The sequence below is a fragment of the Hemicordylus capensis genome, chromosome 3 (assembly GCF_027244095.1).
Source record: "Hemicordylus capensis ecotype Gifberg chromosome 3, rHemCap1.1.pri, whole genome shotgun sequence".
NCBI lineage: Eukaryota > Metazoa > Chordata > Lepidosauria > Squamata > Cordylidae > Hemicordylus > Hemicordylus capensis.
The window spans coordinates 203,284,124-203,297,593 of record NC_069659.1 but is presented as its reverse complement, the minus strand read 5'-3'; the positions used below and the strand labels follow the sequence as shown (position 1 = coordinate 203,297,593).

At 56.5% G+C, this 13,470-nt stretch overlaps 1 long non-coding RNA gene across 1 annotated transcript; it reads left to right on the top strand.

Annotated features, from left to right (window-relative positions):
• Positions 1–2,467: 2,467 nt before the first annotated feature.
• Positions 2,468–4,576, top strand: LOC128349703 (uncharacterized). Its single transcript, XR_008318926.1, has 2 exons — positions 2,468–2,701; positions 2,996–4,576. It is a non-coding gene; the product is annotated as an uncharacterized LOC128349703 (long non-coding RNA).
• Positions 4,577–13,470: the final 8,894 nt, after the last annotated feature.

The window sequence follows — 13,470 nt, the reverse complement described above, 5'->3', positions numbered from 1 at the left end:
GAGGTGAGCAGCGAGTTCCTCGGCGTGGGCTTCCCTGAGAGGAGGGTCTGGCCCCAGGGGCTGATGGATGTTTTCCTCCTTTCCCTCTTTTAGCTGCTCCTGAAAGACAAAGACTTCGCCGCCTTGGAGAAGACTTGGACGCTCCTGGTAGCGTGGCTAGTCCACCCCAGCCAGAACATCCGCTACCTGAGCGAAAGGGGACTTCTCCAAATCTATGGAAAGCTGAAGGCGGTGAGTGACCCAGACCCACGACCCCGGGAGCATCTCTGGGCATGGAAACTCCTCTCTTTGGGGAGCCCTGCCTGAGGCTGGTGCTCCTAGGCATCCCCAGGTGTGATGGGGAGATTTCTCCAGTTGGGTGGATTGAGCCTGTGGAACCCTTGCCACAGGATGAAGGAGAAATCCTTAAGGGAAGGCACAGAAATGCATCTCTCCGTGGGAGCCCTGATTCCCCACGTGCTCCAATGCCGCCTTCTCCCCCCTCTTTGTGCCTCCGGCATGGCTTGAGTGATCTCCTCCCCAAGGCAGTGGATGGAGGCCAAGCGGCATCAGCCCCCCGAGAGGCCTGTGGTCTGTTTAGCAGGGGGTGGACTAGCATGGGTTTGAAAGAACTCCAAGGATCCACCTTTTTTCACCCTAGGCAAAGAAACCCCAGGATTTTAGTGCCGGGATCCTGGGAGGGCTCAGGACCTCCAGTCTGGAAGCCACTTTGGGGGTCCTGGCCTTCATGGAGCGGCTGAGGCACTGCCCATCGGAACATCAGGCCACCGTGAATGCTGCCCTGGCTGCCCTGTGCCGCCCTCTCTTCCACCACGTGAGTACTTGCACGCCAGCCCTCCGCCCCGGCTCTATGAGGGCCGGCCAACCTGTAGATTCCGACCGGCTTGGAGAAGGGAAACCGGACACCCCCTTGAGACCTCTTGCAAGAGACCCATGCAAGCTCTTCTTCATGGTGATGGAGGTGAGGAATTCCTCCCTGCCAACGACAACCCCTGTTTTTTTGTAGGAGGAGGCTAAGATCCGAAGGGCAGCCATGAAGACCCATCTGGATCTCCTGCAGCACCGCCACCACCATCATGAGGGTACAGAAGAGAACATCACGACCCTCATCGCGGTGCTGATGCATGTGGAGGATGAGGACCTGGAGGTAGCACAGGTGAGAGACCACTTTTTCCTGCCTCCTCTACAAAGGTGTTTAGGCTTCCCCAAGTCCAGCCGCCCAGTGGCAGGCCTCAGAGCTAGCCTCACGGGGTGGTGAATCATCCAGCTGTCCCGCTGTGGCTTGGCCCATCCAGGCCTCTCTGAAACCTTTCAGGGAATGGACCTCTCCACCCCCTTCTACTTTCTCTTCCCAGAGTTCATCCAGGGCCCTTCTTTCCTGGGATGGGGAAAAGCTTCCCCTCTTGAATCTGGCTGTCCTCGGCTGTGCTTCAGCCAACGAGAGGCCACCAAAGTCCAAAATCTCCCCTACTCCTTGAAGCCCCCTAAGAGGTTTCTTGGAATCCCTTGGGAGGCTTTCCACTCCCATTCCGGTCTTTCATTGGCAGGCTGCAAAGGACAATCTGAGCCTCCTGGCGGAAGCCCTCCTCTGGCACCTGGAGGGCAGGCTGCTGGCTCTGGACTCTTACAGCCTGCAGGAGCTGCTGCACAAGATCGCCAAGCGTCTGGTAAGGGCAGCCCCTCCCTGTCCGTCCCTCGGCTCAAATGGCTCAAGGACCTTTGGGCGATGCTTTGCTCACTCGGGATTTGTCTTTGCTCTTGATCCCAGATTCGGCAGCTCAGCACAGAGGACGCCGTGGAGATGGAGGCCACCAAGATCCTGGGCTTCTTCCGCAGCGAGCAGCCTTCAGTGAGGAGAACAGCTGCCCTGCTGATCGGTAAGGGAAAGAAGACCTTTGGGTCTCCCTTCGTGGGTCGTCTTGGTGGGCAAAGGTTCACTCTCCTTGAGCGCACTTCCAGAAGGGTGGGGGGGGCAGGAGCTGTTCCCTCCCCAGGAGGACTGGCCCAGTGAGCGTTAGCTAGGAGTCTTGACTTCATTTCCTCCCAAGGTGACATAAGAGTCCCTGGAGGAATGGCTCAATCTGTCAGTCCCAGAGGGAGCAGAGAGGGGAGGACTTCCTCTCCTGAATGATGGGAAGTGAGCTGTCCATGCGCAGGGTCCTGAACTGTGGTCCCATTTCCTTCCACCCTTGTTTTTAGGTCACCTGGTCCACAAAAAGGGCAGCATCCTCACTGAAGGGAACATAGAGACCTTCCATGCTGGTAAGTGTGGGTTTCTGGGTGGGAAGGGGCAGTTTCTGTGAGGGGAGAGGCCTAGGTTTAGGGACCACAGACCCTCAAATGGAAGGTCCCGGTTGCATCCTCAGGGATGCCCAGCAGTAGGGTTTCCCAGAGTGAAGGGGAGAAAGAGTCAGGACTTGCTCCCTCTTGGTGTGGAAATGGTGGGGCTTGGCGAAGGGTGGGGTGATCTCTTCATGCCATTGCTGACGTTTCTCCTTCATCCTTCCAGCGCTGGAGAGCTTGCTTGGCGACCATGACCCCGAGGTCGGGAGAGTTGCCTGCAAGACGGAGAAGATCGTGAAGAAGGCCTTTTCCCTCCACTCCCGGCACGGGTTGCGGGCTGCCGTTCGGCGCTTGTGGGCAGGCTGTAAGAAGAAGAGACACCCGCCAGAGTACGGTGATCTCTCCACCTGACCGACTGGTGAGCAGACCAAGGCAGGGCTTAACTTGAAGGGGCCCCGATGGTTAGGGAGGGGGCTGGGGCTGCAGGAAGGGCGGGCAGGAATCTGGGCAGCCCTCCCTCGTGTTGGAATGCCATCTTCGGCCCTTGTGGCCAGTTGTACAAGTAGCCCAAGGGAAAGAGGAAAGATCTCTCTTCCCTCTGGGAAATGAGGACACGGATATTCTGCCAGGAGTCCCTGGTGCTGGGTGGTGTCATGGGGGAGAGTGTGAGAAGACCCCCAATCTCTGAACCAATGTCCTTCTCTCTTTCCAGGAACAACAGCCCCGTGCTCTCCCCTGGAAGATCAGCAGCTGAAGGGAGACTGAAGAAACACCATGCAGCGCAGTGGATCCGGACCAGCCAGAAGACCTCCTCCAACCCCGTGGATAGAAAGAGCTGTCCACAAGACGGCAGCAGGGAAGTGCAGTTCTGTCTGAGGAGTGAGGGGGAAGCAGGCTCCACTCCCCTGGCCCAAGGAAGCCCCGCCTCCGGGGTGCAGAAGCCCCTCCCCTTGCCTCTGCTGCAGGCAGTGGGAGGAGGCTACAGGACCACCCTGCCCCCAAGTGGCCCTTGGGAACCATTCTTGGGCTCTCCTTGGGTCCGGGGAGGCTGTGTGGCCCCAGCAGGAGGGCAAGGTCACCGCCTCCCTCCATTTCCACCAGCTGGCCGGGGAGCGCCCCCTCCTCCTTCCACCTTTCTCCCCTTCCCCAGCGGCCTGGCTTCCCCTGGCAGGGGAAGCACCATCCAGGCATCCGCCCCCTCCCCTGCCGAGGGTGTGCTCCTCCCCCCCTCCCCTCCCGCAGCCACACCTCCCTCCCCCCTCCGCTCCCTCCTCCCCCCTCGCAAACTGGGGCAGCAGCAGAGGAGCCCGGGAGACTCGGGGGGCCCCCTGCAGCCCCAGTTGCGCCCCCTGGTGCTGCCCGGTGGCAGGCCAGAGAACCCTCCTCTCCCTCCCGCTCCCTGCTGTGTAGCACGTGATGAGGCGTCCAGCGGCAGGCCTCCCCTCCCAGGCCTCCCCAAGTCTGGGGCGCATCCCCTCCCCTCCCCTCCCTGTTACACCAAAGGGGCTCCTCCTTCTCCACCCCAGAGGAGAGGGGGCAAGGGAGGCATCAGCCACCAGGTCTGCCGAGGAGGCCGAGGGAGGGTGCTTGGGCCAGGCTGGACGATGCCTCGACCTCCCGCTTCCTCACTCACCCCTGCTCCCTTCCATCTGCTCTGGGCAAGCGAGGAGCCCCTCTTGCTCCAGCGGGCAGGGGGCAGAAGATCCTCTTCGGAGCGGGGCGGGAGGTGTGGCCATGACACCGTCCCTTGCTGCACAGTGGGGAGCTGAGGTCAAGCAGAATTCTCTGGCTTGCCCCCCCCCGTCAACCCCCACCCCCCTGCCTGATCCCCGCTTGCTGGGCTGCCGGAGCGGAAAGGGAGGAGGAGCAGGGCAACCCCACTGACGCTGCTCTGTGCTTCTTGCAGGCATGTGCTGCTGCTGGGCGGCTGGAGGAGTCAGTCGATCCGCCCCAGAAGAGGAGACCAAGTGAACGTGCCTGCAAGGAGTGGGGGGGTGGGGTGGGGGGCTGGCTGGGACTCCCCCCAATTTTGTTTGCCCTCCCATTCCCTTCGTGACCCTGGGCTTCCTTCCTTCCCTCCCTCCCTCCCCCTCCCTCCCAGGGGCAGAATGGGCTTTGCTGGTCGCCCTGTTGGGGGCCGAGTAGGAATTTTTGGCTTTCCGACAGATTGGCCGAGATGGAAAGCTTTTTTGCCTACTCCATTCTGCCCTGTTTTGTTTCCTTTAGTTAGAAAGTTAAGTGACGACTTGTGACCTAATTGAGTATCTTAATAAAGTTGCCGCTTTTGTTAGCATCCCGCCGTTTCTTCCTCTTTCCTTCTCGTCTCCCTTGGAGTCTTTGTGCCAGATCTGGTCAGGGCCGGACGGGGGGCACTGAGAGGGCGCCAGAATGTGTGTGGGGAGGGCGCCAGATCTGGAGAAGAATCGGTCGTGAAGGGTGAGAGTTGGGGCGCACGGGTAGGGCACCCCGGGAATCTGCCCTGTTGGCCTGTGGGCCAGCCCGAGCCTGTGTCTGGTCCGTGATGGTGCTCGGTCGACATCCTTGTTGCTTCTTCTGTGATGCTGCTGATCTCAGCCTTTTGTTTCACTGGAGAGGGCGCTAGAGAGAGAGATCCTCAGCCCCCCCTCAGTGCCCCCCCATCAGAGCTGCCCCGGCCCCATAGGCCAAAGGCCATCAATATCAGAGCGAGCGAGAGTGCCCCAGTTCCCCCCCCCAGCAGAATCCCACCCAAATTCGAGCTGCAGCCTCCACCATGAGGTCTAGAAACTTCTTTTTTTGAAGAGGAAAACAGAAAGCTGGAACTCTCACCATTCTGCTCAAGCAGTCAGATGTCATTTCTTGTACTTGCACATAAACCCTCTTCAGACAATACGTTGTATGGGTGTACAGATGGCAGTACGCGTATATGTGTTTGTGTGAATGACTGTACCTGTGTTCATTCTGAAAGTAACGCTGGGTCCAGGCCTCTCAAATGCATGATTCGGATCAGAAGCATACTGCTGAACCTGTGAGCAAGGCTTCCCCTGGGGCGACCTGGGGCTGGGGGCGAATCAGCGTGTGCGAGGCCTCCTTCACACTTCAGTATAATTCACATTACATGTTCACACACACATATAACTTCTTTATTTGACACATTTGCGTCCCTCTCTTACCCTCTTGTCAGCCGTGTCCTAATGGCCGGACAGGGCTATCGTTTCACCCACACGATTCCCAGAATTCTGGGGAACCGTTTTACGATCACGAAAACCTTTCCTCCGAAACAGTCGGATCATTTTTCATGGTTCGTGGCTCCCGACTGGCAGCCCAGTTAATTCCCATTTTCTGAGATTGTGGACCTCTGGCCGGCCACGTTTGCTTGGAAGATGGGGCGCTCCTTCCCGTCTGGGCTCAGCAGTGCGGGAGGGGCAGTGCTTGCTTACCTCCTCTCCGGTGCTCTCGGGGGAGCCTGCAGTGCTGGGTGGGGCCGGAGTTGGTGCTGGAGGCAGGGGCTGCGGTGGTGTTCCTGGCCGGGGTCTGGTGGGCAGCGGCAGACCTGGCCTCGGCTGAGACTCCTGGATGCAAGAAGAGGAAGTGAGGCGTGCGGAGGGTGCCTGCTGCATCCTGGCCCTCCAAAAGGCGAGGCGCGACTTACAAATAAGAATCCGGTGAATATTCATTGACCACTTGTCAACAAGAATTTCTGCAGGCGATTCACATAGATATCAACGATATCTATGCCCACTGCCCGTGAGCCCGAATTAGTTGCGAGGCAAGGCGACCCCTTTACGGCCGGAAGAGGTGCCTCTGCCCTCATCTTGGGATGGGGAGCTCCCTGCTCCTCTTCTGTCTCCCACCCTGGCCTGCAACTCTGCCTGGCCCTCCAAACAGCACATTTGCCTTCATGGGTCCCTGGGAGAGACTGGACAGGATTCTGCCCTTTGCCAGGGATGGAAGCTGGGAGCTGCTGCAGAGAAGGCACCCAGTCTACCACTGAGCCGTGGGCTTTCCTGGCCTGGGGAGGGGGACCTCTGGCCGGCCACGTTGGCTTGGAAGATGGGGCGCTCCTTCCCGTCTGGGCTCGGCCGTGCGGGAGGGGCAGTGCTTGCTTACCTCCTCTCCGGTGCTCTCGGGGGAGCCTGCAGTGCTGGGCGGGGCCGGAGTTGGCGCTGGAGGCAGGGGCTGCGGTGGTGTTCCTGGCCCGGGTCTGGTGGGCAGATGAGTCTCCAGGATTCCAGGACAGGGAGAAAGGTGTGAGGAGGGTGCCTGCTACATCCTGGCCCTCCAAAAGGCGAGTCACGACTTACGAATAAGAATTCAGTGCATATTTATTGACTGCTTTTCAATAAAAGTTTCCTCAGGCAGTTTACATAGATAGAAATAAAAAGGGCCCCTGTCCCCAAAGGGCTCACAGTCTAAAAAAGAAACATAAGATAGACCCCAGCAACTGCCACTGGAGCGATGCTGTGCCGTTGGGGATGGACAGGGCCAGTTGCTCTCCCCCTGCATCTGGCATATGATGTGACCAAGAGAGCGGGCAGGAGATAACGCTCCGCAGCACCCTCCCGTTTCCGCCTGAAGTCCAGCTGATCCCAGGGGATGGCCACGTTGGCTTGGGGAAGGAGAAGCTGCTTGCAGGCTGCCCAGTCTCGGCTCACCAGTGTTGGAGAGGCAGAGCTTCCCACTGGACTGGGGGGGGCCTCCAATCTCCACCTGCCCCCTCGCAACTGCAGCAGCACTGAGACCAAGACCCTCCTCCTCTCTGCCCGAGACAACCCACAAGGGGCTGAGCGCAGAGGGAAGCGTGTCCCAGAGAACTGGGTTCTCCGTGTGGGGCCCACATGCTTCTGATTTCCTCACCTCATCCAGCTTCCGGAGGGACCTTAATCTCTGGAAGCGGCCCTCCTTCCTGTATTTGTCCAGAATGCTTTGTTGCTGCAAAGCCTTTTCCTTTGGACCCTGGTGGGGAAAAAGAGCCATTCACCAGCCAAGGCCGAATGAGGTGTCTGCATGAAATTCATCACAATCTAAGCTAAACAGCACCCTTCGTTTTCAGTGTGATATCCATCTGACCCCTCCACCTGCCAGACGTGTGTTCTCCGGACCCTGGTGGAACAAACTGCAATTCCCCAGCTAAGGCATGAATGATTGGCTACTTGCTGTGAAGGATTCTTCCTGCTGCTAGATATGATGTGATGATTTAGGACAGAAAGAATGACCCACCTTGAATCCACTCTCATTCCGATCCAAGAATCTACTCTGAGAAGAACAGCTCTGATACAACAAACCCCTGTGCCCCATGGGTTTTGGGTTTAGGGATGGTTGGAACCCTATGTGCACTACACCACCACTCGCTCGAAGCAACCCTGGTGCACCCCAAGTGGAGTTATGGGGCTGCTGAAATTCCCCATTATTCCCGATGGAGAGGAAGCTTAAAGATGAGCAAACTTCAGAAATTTTTTTTAAAATCACCCCTTTCACCAAATTCTTTGAAATCTGGGTGGTAGGAGGCACCCATTGGGACACTACCACCTGACCCACTCTTCTGCCCCCTCTGACACTGTCAAGAGTCAGCGCCCACCTCCCACGGGTTCCTCCCCATCTCCTCTGATCTAGTTTCTGATTTAGTACTGTCAAAAGGGCCCCCGCTTGGGAAAGTGTCAAGATCACTGCTCTGAGGTCTCGATCCCTTCTCGGACTCTGGAGGCATTTCCTCCAACTTGGGTCATATGCTGTGCTGGGTGGCCGGACCCTGTCAGTGTCTGTCCCCACCTCCCACAGGTTCCTTTCCCTCTTCTCTGATCTAGTTTCTGATCCATACATGACTGGGGCTTGGGAGGGCTTACAGATCCAGAGAGGGACTGTGAGCTTGTCCCACCCAGCTGATGGCCAAGAGAGCAGCTAGCGTGACCTCTGTTGAAGCTCTGCTGGTCCTTCCCCCTCTTCTGTAAGCAGTAGGAAGGGTTTCTCAAACAATACCTGAATGTCTTCTGTGACTGGCAGCGACCCAGGATCACAGTTGCGATCAGATGTCCCCAGTCCCTTCATGCTTCAAGGCTCTTGGTTTGGCTGCAGAAAGATTCAGCACAGGCTTGGTATCCAGAGGGCTGGAAATGCATTTTCTCTGGTGGTGGCTGACATCCAGAGCAGCAGCAGAGCGCTGCTGGAAGGATGCAGCACACGTGTGAAAATATGGCACTAGCCAGAAACCCTAACTAGCCAGCCAGAGACCTAAGGCTGCAGAGGTCTTGTCAACATTGCTTAAGCAACAACTAACCTGCTCTGGTGTCCCCTCCCAGTTCAACTGTCCCTGTCCGGGGCTATCCAAGATCCTGATCTTCTTGTCAAAATTTTCTTCCCCCTTAGAGCTGCCTGCGACAGTGTTCTTCAGTGCCCCATCAACCCTATGCACCTTTAAAGCCCTAAGCCTGTCAAATTGTGGATTGGGCCTGTGTGCAGCTTCAGCCCAAGCCAAATACCTTGCACAGTCCCCCTTGAACCATGTTGGGATGACCATTCCCAAGATGCAGTGTTGCCATCTGTGCACTTTGAGGGTGGGGGCTCCCTTCAGGCAGAAGGAGCCCTCCTGAGCCAAAGCACCACCTTGGAAGGGCTGCAGAGAGTGCTGGGAAGTGCAATTCCTCCCAGAGAGCTCTCCAGAGAGGGCTCCATCCCTCTGAAAGGGCTCTCCCAGCACATAGAAAAGAGTAAAACTATGCAGAGGTCAGCACAGGTGGAAACAGCTCTCATGCCATTTCGGCCCAATAGACCCCCATTGGAAAAGAATCAAGATTATGGCTCCTCTGAGGTATGGATCCCTTCTGGAACCTGGAAGTCTTTCCCTCCTACTTGGGTAATCTGCTGGGTAGGAGGACACGGTCTGAGTTGGCACCCGCCTCCCATGGGTTCCTCTCCCTCTTCTCTGATCTAGTTTTTGATTTATTCAGGACTGGGGCTTGGGAGGGCGCACCGCTCCGGAGACTGGCTGGCAGCTTGTCCTACCCAGTCAATGGCCATGAGAACAGCTCTTTAGTGTGCTGTCTGGTGAAGCTCTGCTGGTCCTCCCTATCTTCTGTTAATAAATACTAGCATTTTCCAGACATCACCTGCATGGCTTCCATCACCTTCATGGTTTCCATAATTCTCTTATGGAAGTTTCCTGGCCCATAGAATCTTGCCATAGGGTTTTTTGCAAGGAATTCCTATGGCAAGAAGGTTAACAACGTGCCCATTAGTGGCCCACTCAAACCTTCATTTCCTACCTTCATGTCCACTTCTAAAAGCAAGCCAGAAAAGAACACAGACCTACTTCTCCTACTTGGGTTATTTGCTGGGTAGACCATATGCTGGGTAGGATGAGCTCAGACTGAGGAGTAGCTCAGCCTGAAATGTCTAAAGATCTCCGTCTTTCAGTGTCTGCACCTGCCTCCCACACAGGGGCGTGACTACCATTAGGCAAGGGGAGACAGTCTTCTCAGGGCCCCACTGCCATTGAGGGGACCCCCAGAGGCACGTCACATGACTCCTTGCCCGCCGGTGTTGCACCCCCTATGAATTAAGTTGATTCTCTTGGATATCGGCAGTAGCAGAGAGTAAAAAAACCTAGATTCAAAGTGAACTAGATCTTCACCGTCTTCATAATGGGGATGTGAGTGTGAGTGCACTATATCTTGTGAAGTGTGTTTGTGTGTGTATATCAGCAAAGGACCCATTTTGAAATCTTGTCTCTGGGCCCACTCCAACCTTGCTATGCCCCTGTTCCCACGGATTCCTTTCCCTCTGCATTGATGGAGTTTTTGATCCAACATTACCTGTGTGGCTTCCAGCGCTTCCAGGATCCTACAGGCCGAACTGCGGAGCTCCCTTAGACCCTCCGTGGCCACAAACTGTCTCCACTTTTAAAAGGAATCTAGAAAACAACACAGACCCAACTCTGAAATCTCAGCTACATCCCCAGAATACTGCCCTGATGGTCCCTATCACTGGCCAAAGAGTGAGGAGTACCTCAACCAGAACAGGATTCCACGGAGGGGGAATATTTGGACCACCTGAAGCTAGAGGGACCCTGCCAGATGCAGCAGTGACTCTCTCTGTAGCATCCTTCTGCTGCTCTTCTTTCCGTGTCCTGGAAGATTCGTGATGCCCAGCAGTGGGAGGAGGAAGAGGGGCAGGGGGAGCAGAGATCACTACCCAGGAACTGTCTGACTCCCAGCTAGGAAGTCCCCTCAGCTCAGACGGCCCCACTTCACCCGAACCCCATGCACAAGTGGATCCAGCACTCCCTCCATGGACCAAGGACGCAGCACACCCCGTGGGCTCCTACCCCCCGTTTCTCCTCCATAGGGAGCGTAAGACGTACCTGGACAGATTCTGGCCGACACGTCCATTCTCGGCGAGGTTCTGGGGTGCGCCGAGGCTCTTGAACCTGCAACAGAAAAGTTCAGGTCAGGTTTTGTACCCAGAGGGCTGAAGATGCATTTCCTCAGAGGGCAGCTGACATCCAGAGCAGCAGCAGAACACTGTTGGAAGGATTCTGCATCCGCGCAAAACTGTTGCACTAGCCAACCACTCTAATTGGTCAGCAAATGATCCAAGCCTGCAGTGGGCTTATCAACATTGCTGAGGCAACATCTACGTTGCTCCGGGCTCTCCCTCCACTTCAATTGTCCCTGCCTGGTGTTGTCCATGGTCCTGATCCTCCTGCAAGAATCTTGCTCACCCTCCAAGCTGCCTGAGGCAATGTCCTCACAGCTTAGACCCAGATAGCCCCACTTGACAGAAACCCCGGCACAAGTGGAATGGGTGGCAGATCTCTCACCCCCTCCTTAGTCCGAGGATGCAAGCCCTCCCTGGGGTCCCGACCCCCCTTCCTCTTACGTAGGGAATGTACAGGAATGACTTGCGTCATACATACGGGTTTTGGTCTCAGCCTGTGATGGGGAGGTTTTCGAATAAAACCTCCCATTCCAGGAGGAAGCTGAGGCTCTGGGACCTGCAACAGAAAGGTTGAGCAAAGGGTCAGTACCCGGAGGTCCAAAAATGCATTTCTTTAGATGGTGGCTGAAATCCAGAGTGGCAGGAGAGCACTGTTGGGAGGAGGCTGCCCAAGTGCAAAACCGTTGCACTAGACAGCCACCTCAGACGGAGACGGCTCCACTTCAGTGGAACCCTTTACACAAGTGGGATGGGAGAAAAATCTAGCACTCCCTCCATGTCCCAAGCATGGAGCCCCCATCTCGGGTTCCTGCCCCCATTCTTAGTCCATAGGGAACATAAGGCTTGCATTAAACTTACGTGGACAGGTCCTGGCTGCTCGCTCTGAATCTCACATTCAATGTGAAACATCACAGCTGCTCGTATGAAGCACGGTTTTCTGAACTGCAACAAAAATGATCAGCAGAGGCTCAGTCCCAGGAGGGCCAGAAACACGTTTGCTCAGAGGGTGGTGGCTTCCATCCAGAGCAGCAGCAGTGCGCTGGTGGAAGGAGGTTGCAGAAGTCCAAAATGGAGGCACTAGCCAGCCACACTAACTAGCCAGCCAAAGATCCAATCCTGCACTGGGCTTGTCAACATTGCTGAAGCAACGTCTACCCTGCTCTGGTCTCCCCCACCAGCTCAAGGGTCCCTGTCTGGAGCTTTACAAGGTCCTGAATTTCCTGCCAAAATCTCTCTCCCACTCCGAGTAGTGTTCTTCGGCGGCAGGCCCATTTAGCCTAAGTGACTGTCCAGTCCTGACTGTGACAACTTGTTCATTGGGCCTGTGTGCAGCTTTGGACAAAGCGGAATACTCTACACAGTCCTCCTGGCTGCATCTGGGGATGAACTTCCCCACGGTACAGTGCTGGCATCCGGACCGGGCTGGGGGTGGGTGGGGATGCTACCTGAAGGGAAAAAGGACCCCTTTGTTCCCTGCACCATCTTGTTAGGCCTGCAGAGAGTACTGGGAAGTGCAGCCCTCCGCAGAGAGCTCTTCAGAGAGGGCTCCATCTCTCGGAAAGGGCCCTCCCAAGGTAAGAGTAAAACTGTGCAGAGGTCAGCACCGTGGGAAATGGCGCTCAGGCTGAAGGGTTTCTGCCCAAATGCCCCCAACTTGGAAATGTGTCGAGGTCACTGCTCTGAGGTCTGGGTTCCTCCTTGCACTCTTGCCTGCACCCTGACCCCTGAGACTGCTGCAACTCCACCCTGGCCAACGACCCAGCAGGGAAGAGGATCCTCTTGGAACCTTTCCCCCACCCCCTTGCTTTAACTATGCCAGTGGCCTCCCCATTGGCCACAACTGCCTTTTCCAAAATTGCACCAGCAATACAACTCAACTGCAGTTGCTTTCTGCTCATGCATGGATGAGACCAAGCCGACGAGTATTCTGTGTTGTGTCTTGACCAAACCCAAAGAAGGGCAACCTTGTTTTCCAAACCCCTTGCTTAAGGGGTTGGGTGGTCTTCCACTCTAGGCTGGACGATGCCATACAAGATGCTCCTCACCTCCTTCCGAGCAAGCTCCCCCAGATGCTCCACCTGCCACAGGGGGTCTGGCTTCATACGCTCCTATGGACCAAGGAAAGAAAGACAGCTCTTATTTCCTGGCACCTCAGCCTCGACCATCCCAGTTCCCCTTGGGCCCCTACTCCGTGGGAGAAGCGCTGCTGAGCGTGCAGAAGGCCCCAGGTTCCTAGGAGCTCTCTTGCACCAATCCCCACCACTAGCATCCCCACAGGCTTGACTGACAGCAGCACTTCTCTCCGGTCGAGAGCTGTAGACCTGCTGCCAGCCCACCACTCCGCTCAAGCCTCACTTCCAGCCCTTGGAATCAGATGGAAAGGAGAGCGAGAGCTGGGGACACTGCGACATAGCCAGCTGCCTTCTACCGAGTCTGACCAGTGGTGCATCTAGCTCCGTATTGCCGACACAGTCTGGCAGTGGCCGCTCTCCAAGCTTCTTTCCCAGCCATAGCCGGAGATGACAGGGATGGAACCTGGGAGCTTCTGCATGCAAAGTAGATGCTCCAGCACTGAACTACGGCCCCATCCCCTTGGGGCCCTCGGCACGGTGATGGCATCACACCCAGCTCCCTGGATGGCAGCCAGAGGCCACACCTCAGCATCCTGTGCACAGCTTGAACACCCTGGGAAATATCCTATGGATGCCACCTGCTGAGTGGTCAGAGAGAAATCTCTCTCCCTCTCTCCCAGGACTAGAACCAGAGGTTCTCCCA